This window comes from Babylonia areolata, chromosome 29 (genome assembly GCF_041734735.1).
Source record: "Babylonia areolata isolate BAREFJ2019XMU chromosome 29, ASM4173473v1, whole genome shotgun sequence".
Lineage (NCBI taxonomy): Eukaryota > Metazoa > Mollusca > Gastropoda > Neogastropoda > Buccinidae > Babylonia > Babylonia areolata.
In genome coordinates, this window is record NC_134904.1 from 20,187,533 (window position 1) to 20,193,532 (window position 6,000).

At 41.8% G+C, this 6,000-nt stretch overlaps 1 protein-coding gene across 3 annotated transcripts in view; it reads left to right on the forward strand.

Annotated features, from left to right (window-relative positions):
* LOC143302297 (Na(+)/citrate cotransporter-like) overlaps positions 1 to 6,000 on the forward strand; it is a 78,455-nt gene that overhangs the window by 13,309 nt on the left and 59,146 nt on the right. Inside the window, exon 1 of one of the 3 annotated variants that reach the window (XM_076616902.1) lies at positions 887 to 906. The exons of the other annotated variants lie outside the window; for them this stretch is intronic. The gene's annotated coding sequence lies outside the window, so the exon portion shown is untranslated. Of the gene's footprint in view, positions 1 to 886; positions 907 to 6,000 lie in introns of those variants that run through there. 3 annotated transcript variants of the gene reach the window in all.

A 6,000-nucleotide genomic window follows, 5' to 3' on the forward strand; every position in this document is an offset into this window, starting at 1 on the left:
GTGTGTGTGTGTGTGTGTGTGTGTGTGTGTGTTTACTTTTCTCGGCCACCGCAAGTGGAACAGGTACAAAACCAGAGAGGTCATCGGTCGCGTTTCAGGGTCACAGAATGACGGCGTGGAAACATGTGATAGGGCTTCAGTTGAGGTTTGTTTTTTTTTCATCCAGTTTGGGTTATGGTCAGAATATAATATAAACGTTTTCAGAAGGTTAGAGGTCAAAGGGCAAGGCCAGAAAGGCGTGTGTGGGTGTGTGTGTGTTTGTGTGCGGGGGGGTGGGGGTGGGGGAGCGGGGGGACACATAGAGAGAGAGAGAGAGACCGCGATATTTGTGTGTGTGTGTGTGTGTGTGTGTGTGTGTGTGTGTGTGTCCAAGCGCTCAGCTGGCTGCAATGTCAGCTTCACACACAGACTGTATAGCAGACGCCTTTTTCACAGATTACCTGCTGGTCTTCAACGACTCGCGCACAATGTGCGGCGCTGTTTCAGGTTTTGAATGGAAGCCCCTTCTAAATAAATGCTCCAAACATTTATTGAATCAAGTCTATGTGTCATTCACTGCCAGATTATGTCTGTTGTGCTTACACACACACACACACACACACACACACACACACACACACACACACACACACACACACACACACACACACTTAAATCAGTTAGAAGCATATTTGATTTTTAGTCTGATCGTTCGTCAGTGCCGGGATTGCAACTGACACGAAGTTGACATCATTTTGTCTTCCTGTCACTTATAATGCTACAGTCTATAATTCTGTATGTGATCGCTTATCGTACACTGCAACCACACTATCACAGTGTTTGGATGAGAATAGATCAGCAGGAACTTGATACAAAACGGGTGACAATTTCGCTGCAGTGACGGTGTCCAACCATTGACATGTGGAGGTAACTCATGTGGCGTACGCTGTTCAAATTCGAATTTGAAATGAAAGCTGTTAGGCATCCGGTCGCTCAGATTCACCGGTGTTGTGCTTGTGTCCACACACACATTTGTGGCACTTACTGTCAGCTGCCTGACATTCTTCTGCACAGTCTTCGCATCTTCTTATCTTCGTTTCTTCTTCTTTAACTATATGGAACATATAGGTCATTCAAATCCTTATTACAACCTGAAAAATACTTATTTTACCATCAGTAAATTTAGATCGGCTTTCATTAAGTTCCGTGTGTCTTTGGTATAAATGAACTAAAAATAAATCAGCGTTATCGTGATGTTTTGAAAAAACTGCCCATGTGGTGGTAGAATAGAGAACGAACTACATGTACTAACAGCCTGTCCATTATATGATGATATTAGAAGGAAATATTTGCTTAAGCATATGCAAAATATTAGAAATCTGTCATTATCATTTCTGCTGCAAAACGAAAGTTGTAATGTGACCAGAGATGTTGCAATGTTTGTTTTTTATGCATTAAGACTGAGAGAAGAGCACTTTCAGCCCTAAACAGACATATCAGCCTTGTGCTTTTCATTTAGTTAACTTGTTCTCAGTGAGCTCACTGTGTATTAAGTGGATTGTTTTCGTTCTTCCTGTTTTATTTCAGTTAAGCTGTGTGTGCAACACGTGCACCCAAAATGTATACAGGTCGGTGACCTTATGTTAAAATTCTTGCTTTCTTGCGTTCTTCTTTAACTATTGTAAATAAAAACCCTTTGTGACTGACCTCTCTGTGTCCTTGGCCTGTGCGTGGATCTTTTCAATCCTTTCACCCTCATACTCTTTAATTCAGTAAATCAATAATTCTTTTCTGACCCCTTTATAATATACCACTCAGTTCACGGTCGTTACACACACACACACACACACACAACACACACACACACACACACACACACGTATATATATATATATATATATATATATATTATAACCTGTGACAAGACGATCGGCTTTGCATTGTCCTATTGTCCTGTTTTTCTGTTCCATAATTTCTGAGTGGGTGTCGCACGCAAGAGTCTGAATTGAAGGCCTTGCCTTTCTTGTTTTGTTGATCTTTCCAATGGATCAGCCCACATCATTCTGCTTTATGAAACAGGCCAATGCTTGTTTATATTCAGTTTCGATGATTCAATGAAAACTGTAAATTCATTAAAATCATGCGGATGGTTTATGTACAAAAGTGGGTAAAACAAGTAATTCGATGTCTGGATATGACTGCCGTACCTTTTGAAGGACCATATGACAGCCGTACCTTTGGAAGGACCATATGACAGCCGTACCTTTGGAAGGACCATATGACAGCCGTACCTTTGGAAGGACCATGTTTTGAAACGATTTGTAAAGATAGGCGGCTTAATTAACGCCCTCTTTGAGTTCAGCTGAGAATCACAGTTGTTCCCCCAAGATGAGTCAATGCGAAATGAAACTGAGGAAGAAGAAGCAGAAAGAAAGAAAGAAAGAAAGGGAGAAAAGAGGATGAAAACAGTGACGTCAAGCAGAAGGAGGTGGGTGGGGGTCATTCGTGTACATGCTGGATAAAGGTGGTGGTGGTGGTGGGGGGGGGGGGATTGTCAGTTCGAATTCAAGACAGACAAGACATGTTCGTTTCCGGTGGAAATCCGTGGCGGTATATGAAAATGTTACATCATTTTATGCAGCAAATGCAAAATGTGAAATCCATTTGACACTGTCCTCAGTCAGTTACGGTGGACATTTTCGTTTGATACATTTGAAGGGAAACACAAAACAACGAAACAACAACAAAACTATGCATCTATTTAAGCAACATGTAAAAGATATACTATCATTTCTTGTGCACATGCTAAAATTGATGTATACAAGACATATTCTCACAAAGACTTTGTAAATAACTCTACTCAAAGAGAGAGAGAGAGAGAGATAGAGAGAGAGAGAGAGAGAGAGAGAGAGAGAGAGAGAGAGAGATGCACTTTGCTTTTTCGGTAAAAATCAGAATGCATTCATGATTCATTATGATTTTAATGAAAATGATCAAATTGGTGAAGGGACGTTTGTAGGTAATGTGTAATTTCAAAACATTCGCTGCATTTCAGAAAAAAGGCAAGTGTCTCTTCTTTTACCTACAAAGGTGGCGCAGTCAACACGGTAAGGGAACTCGTCCCCAAGGTCTGTTATGGTCACAATTTGTACATAGAGAATTCGTTCCCAAGGTCTGTTATGGTCACAGTTTTACATAGAGAATTCGTTCCCAAGGTCTGTTATGGTCACAATTTGTACATAGAGAATTCGTTCCCAAGATCTGTTATGGTCACAATTTGTACAAAGGGAACTCGTTGCCAAGGTCTGTTATGGTCACAATTTGTACATAGAGAATTCGTTCCCAAGGTCTGTTATGGTCACAGTTTGTACATAGAGAATTCGTTCCCAAGGTCTGTTATGGTCACAATTTGTACAAAGGGAACTCTTCCCCAAGGTCTGTTATGGTCACAGTTTGTACAAAGGGAACTCGTCCCCAAGGTCTGTTATGGTAACAATTTGTACAAGGGAAATTCGTTCCAAAGGTCTGTTATGGTCACAGTTTGTACAAAGAGAACTCATCCCCAAGGTCTGTTATGGTCACAATTTGTACAAAGGAAATTCGTTCCCAAGGTCTGTTATGGTTACAATTTGTACATAGAGAATTCGTTCCCAAGGTCTGTTATGGTCACAGTTTGTACAAGGAGAACTCATTCCAAAGGTCTGTTATGATCACAGTTTGTACAAAGAGAACTCGTTCCAAAGGTCTGTTATGGTCACAGTTTGTACACAGAGAACTCGTTGCCAAGGTCTGTTATGGTCACAATTTGTACAAAGAGAACTCGTTCCCAAGGTCTGTTATGGTCACAATTTGTATAAAGGGAACTCTTCCCCAAGGTCTGTTATGGTCACAATTTGTACAAAGGGAACTCGTCCCCAAGGTCTGTTATGGTCACAATTTGTACAAGGGAAATTCGTTCCAAAGGTCTGTTATGGTCACAGTTTGTACAAAGAGAACTCATCCCCAAGGTCTGTTATGGTCACAATTTGTACAAAGGAAATTCGTTCCCAAGGTCTGTTATGGTTACAATTTGTACATAGAGAATTCGTTCCCAAGGTCTGTTATGGTCACAGTTTGTACAAGGAGAACTCATTCCAAAGGTCTGTTATGGTCACAATTTGTACAAAGAGAACTCGTTCCCAAGGTCTGTTATGGTCACAGTTTGCACAAAGAGAACTCGTTCCAAAGGTCTGTTATGGTCACAATTTGTACAAAGAGAACTCGTTCCCAAGGTATGTTATGATCACAGTTTGTACAAAGGGAACTCATCCCCAAGGTCTGTTATGGTCACAATTTGTACAAAGAAAACTCGTTCCCAAGGTCTGTTATGGTCACAGTTTGTACAAAGGGAACTCATCCCCAAGATCTGTTATGGTCACAGTTTGTACAAAGAGAACTCGTTGCCAAGGTCTGTTATGGTCACAGTTTGTACAAAGGGAACTCGTTGCCAAGGGCTGTTATGGTCACAATTTGTACAAAGAGAACTCGTTCCCAAGGTATGTTATGGTCACAATTTGTACAAAGAGAACTCGTCCCCAAGGTCTGTTATGGTCACAATTTGTACAAAGGGAACTCGTTGCCAAGGTCTGTTATGGTCACAGTTTGTACAAAGGGAACTCGCCCCCAAGGTATGTTATGGTCACAATTTGTACAAAGTCGGTTTTCAACATTCAATGACCCTGTGTTTCAACGACAATTTCCAGTAAAACCCCGGCAGCCTCAGGCGCCATCTGTTTCAGTTTCAGTTTCTCAAGCAGGCCAGTGTCACTGCGTTCGGACAAATCCGTATACGCTACAACATATCTGCTAGGCAGATGCCTGACCAGCAGTGTAACCCAACGCGCGATGTCAGGCCTGGAGAGCATGCTTACTGTCAGAGTGCAGTTCTTGATAATTTTGCCAGATGACAATATTTATGTTGCCATGTGTGCTATTTCACTGCGCCAAGTGCGTGCTGCTCACGGGACCACGATTTAATAATAATAATAATAATAATAATAATGGTATTTATATAGCGCTGAATCTTGTGCAGAGACAAATCAAAGCGCTTTCGCACAAGTCATTCACACGCATGCATAATTTTAAAACTGTAGAAACTAAATACAAGGAAGGGCAGGCAAGGGAGGCTATTTTGAGAAGAGGTGGGTTTTAAGGCCAGGGTTGAAAGAGCTGAGAGTGGAGACTTGACGAAGCGAAAGAGGAAGTTCATTCCAATCGCAAGGTCCAGAGACAGAGAAAGAACGGCGGCCAACAGTCGAGTGTTTGAATTTGGGTATGCGTAAACAGAGTGGATCCGAAGCCGATCGTAGTGAGCGAGATGGAGTGTAGAGGTGAAGGCAGCCACAGAGATAGGAAGGGGCAGTTTTGTGAATACATTTATAACATAGAGTGCTGATCTTGTACTTTATTCGGTGTGAGACAGGGAGCCAGTGGAGATGTTGCAAAAGAGGAGTGATGTGCTCAGAGCTTTTCTTTCTGAGGACGAGTCGGGCAGCAGAGTTTTGTATGCGCTGAAGGGACTGAATGGATGAAGCAGGCAAACCAGACAATAGAGAGTTACAGTAGTCAAGGCGAGAGAGAATGAGAGAAACGACACGTCTAGATGTTGCGTCAGTGGACAGATATTTCCGGACGGCACTGATACGCCGCAGTTGACAGTAGCAGGACCGTCTGATACGAATGTCTCGATGCTCAGTTTGATTTTCCAGTCAAAGTTTGCAGATAGGGAGAGACCGGGATTAGAACGCTGTTTTGGCAGATAAGTATCAGTATCAGTAGCTCAAGGAGGCGTCACTGCGTTCGGACAAATCCATATACGCTACACCACATCTGCCAAGCAGATGCCTGACCAGCAGCGTAACCCAACGCGCTTAGTCAGTCCTTGAGAAAAAAAAAATATATAAGCGTACATACATAAATAAATAAATAATAATTATGATGAAAGAAAAAAAAAAGAAAAAAAAGATAGTAATGAAAATAATG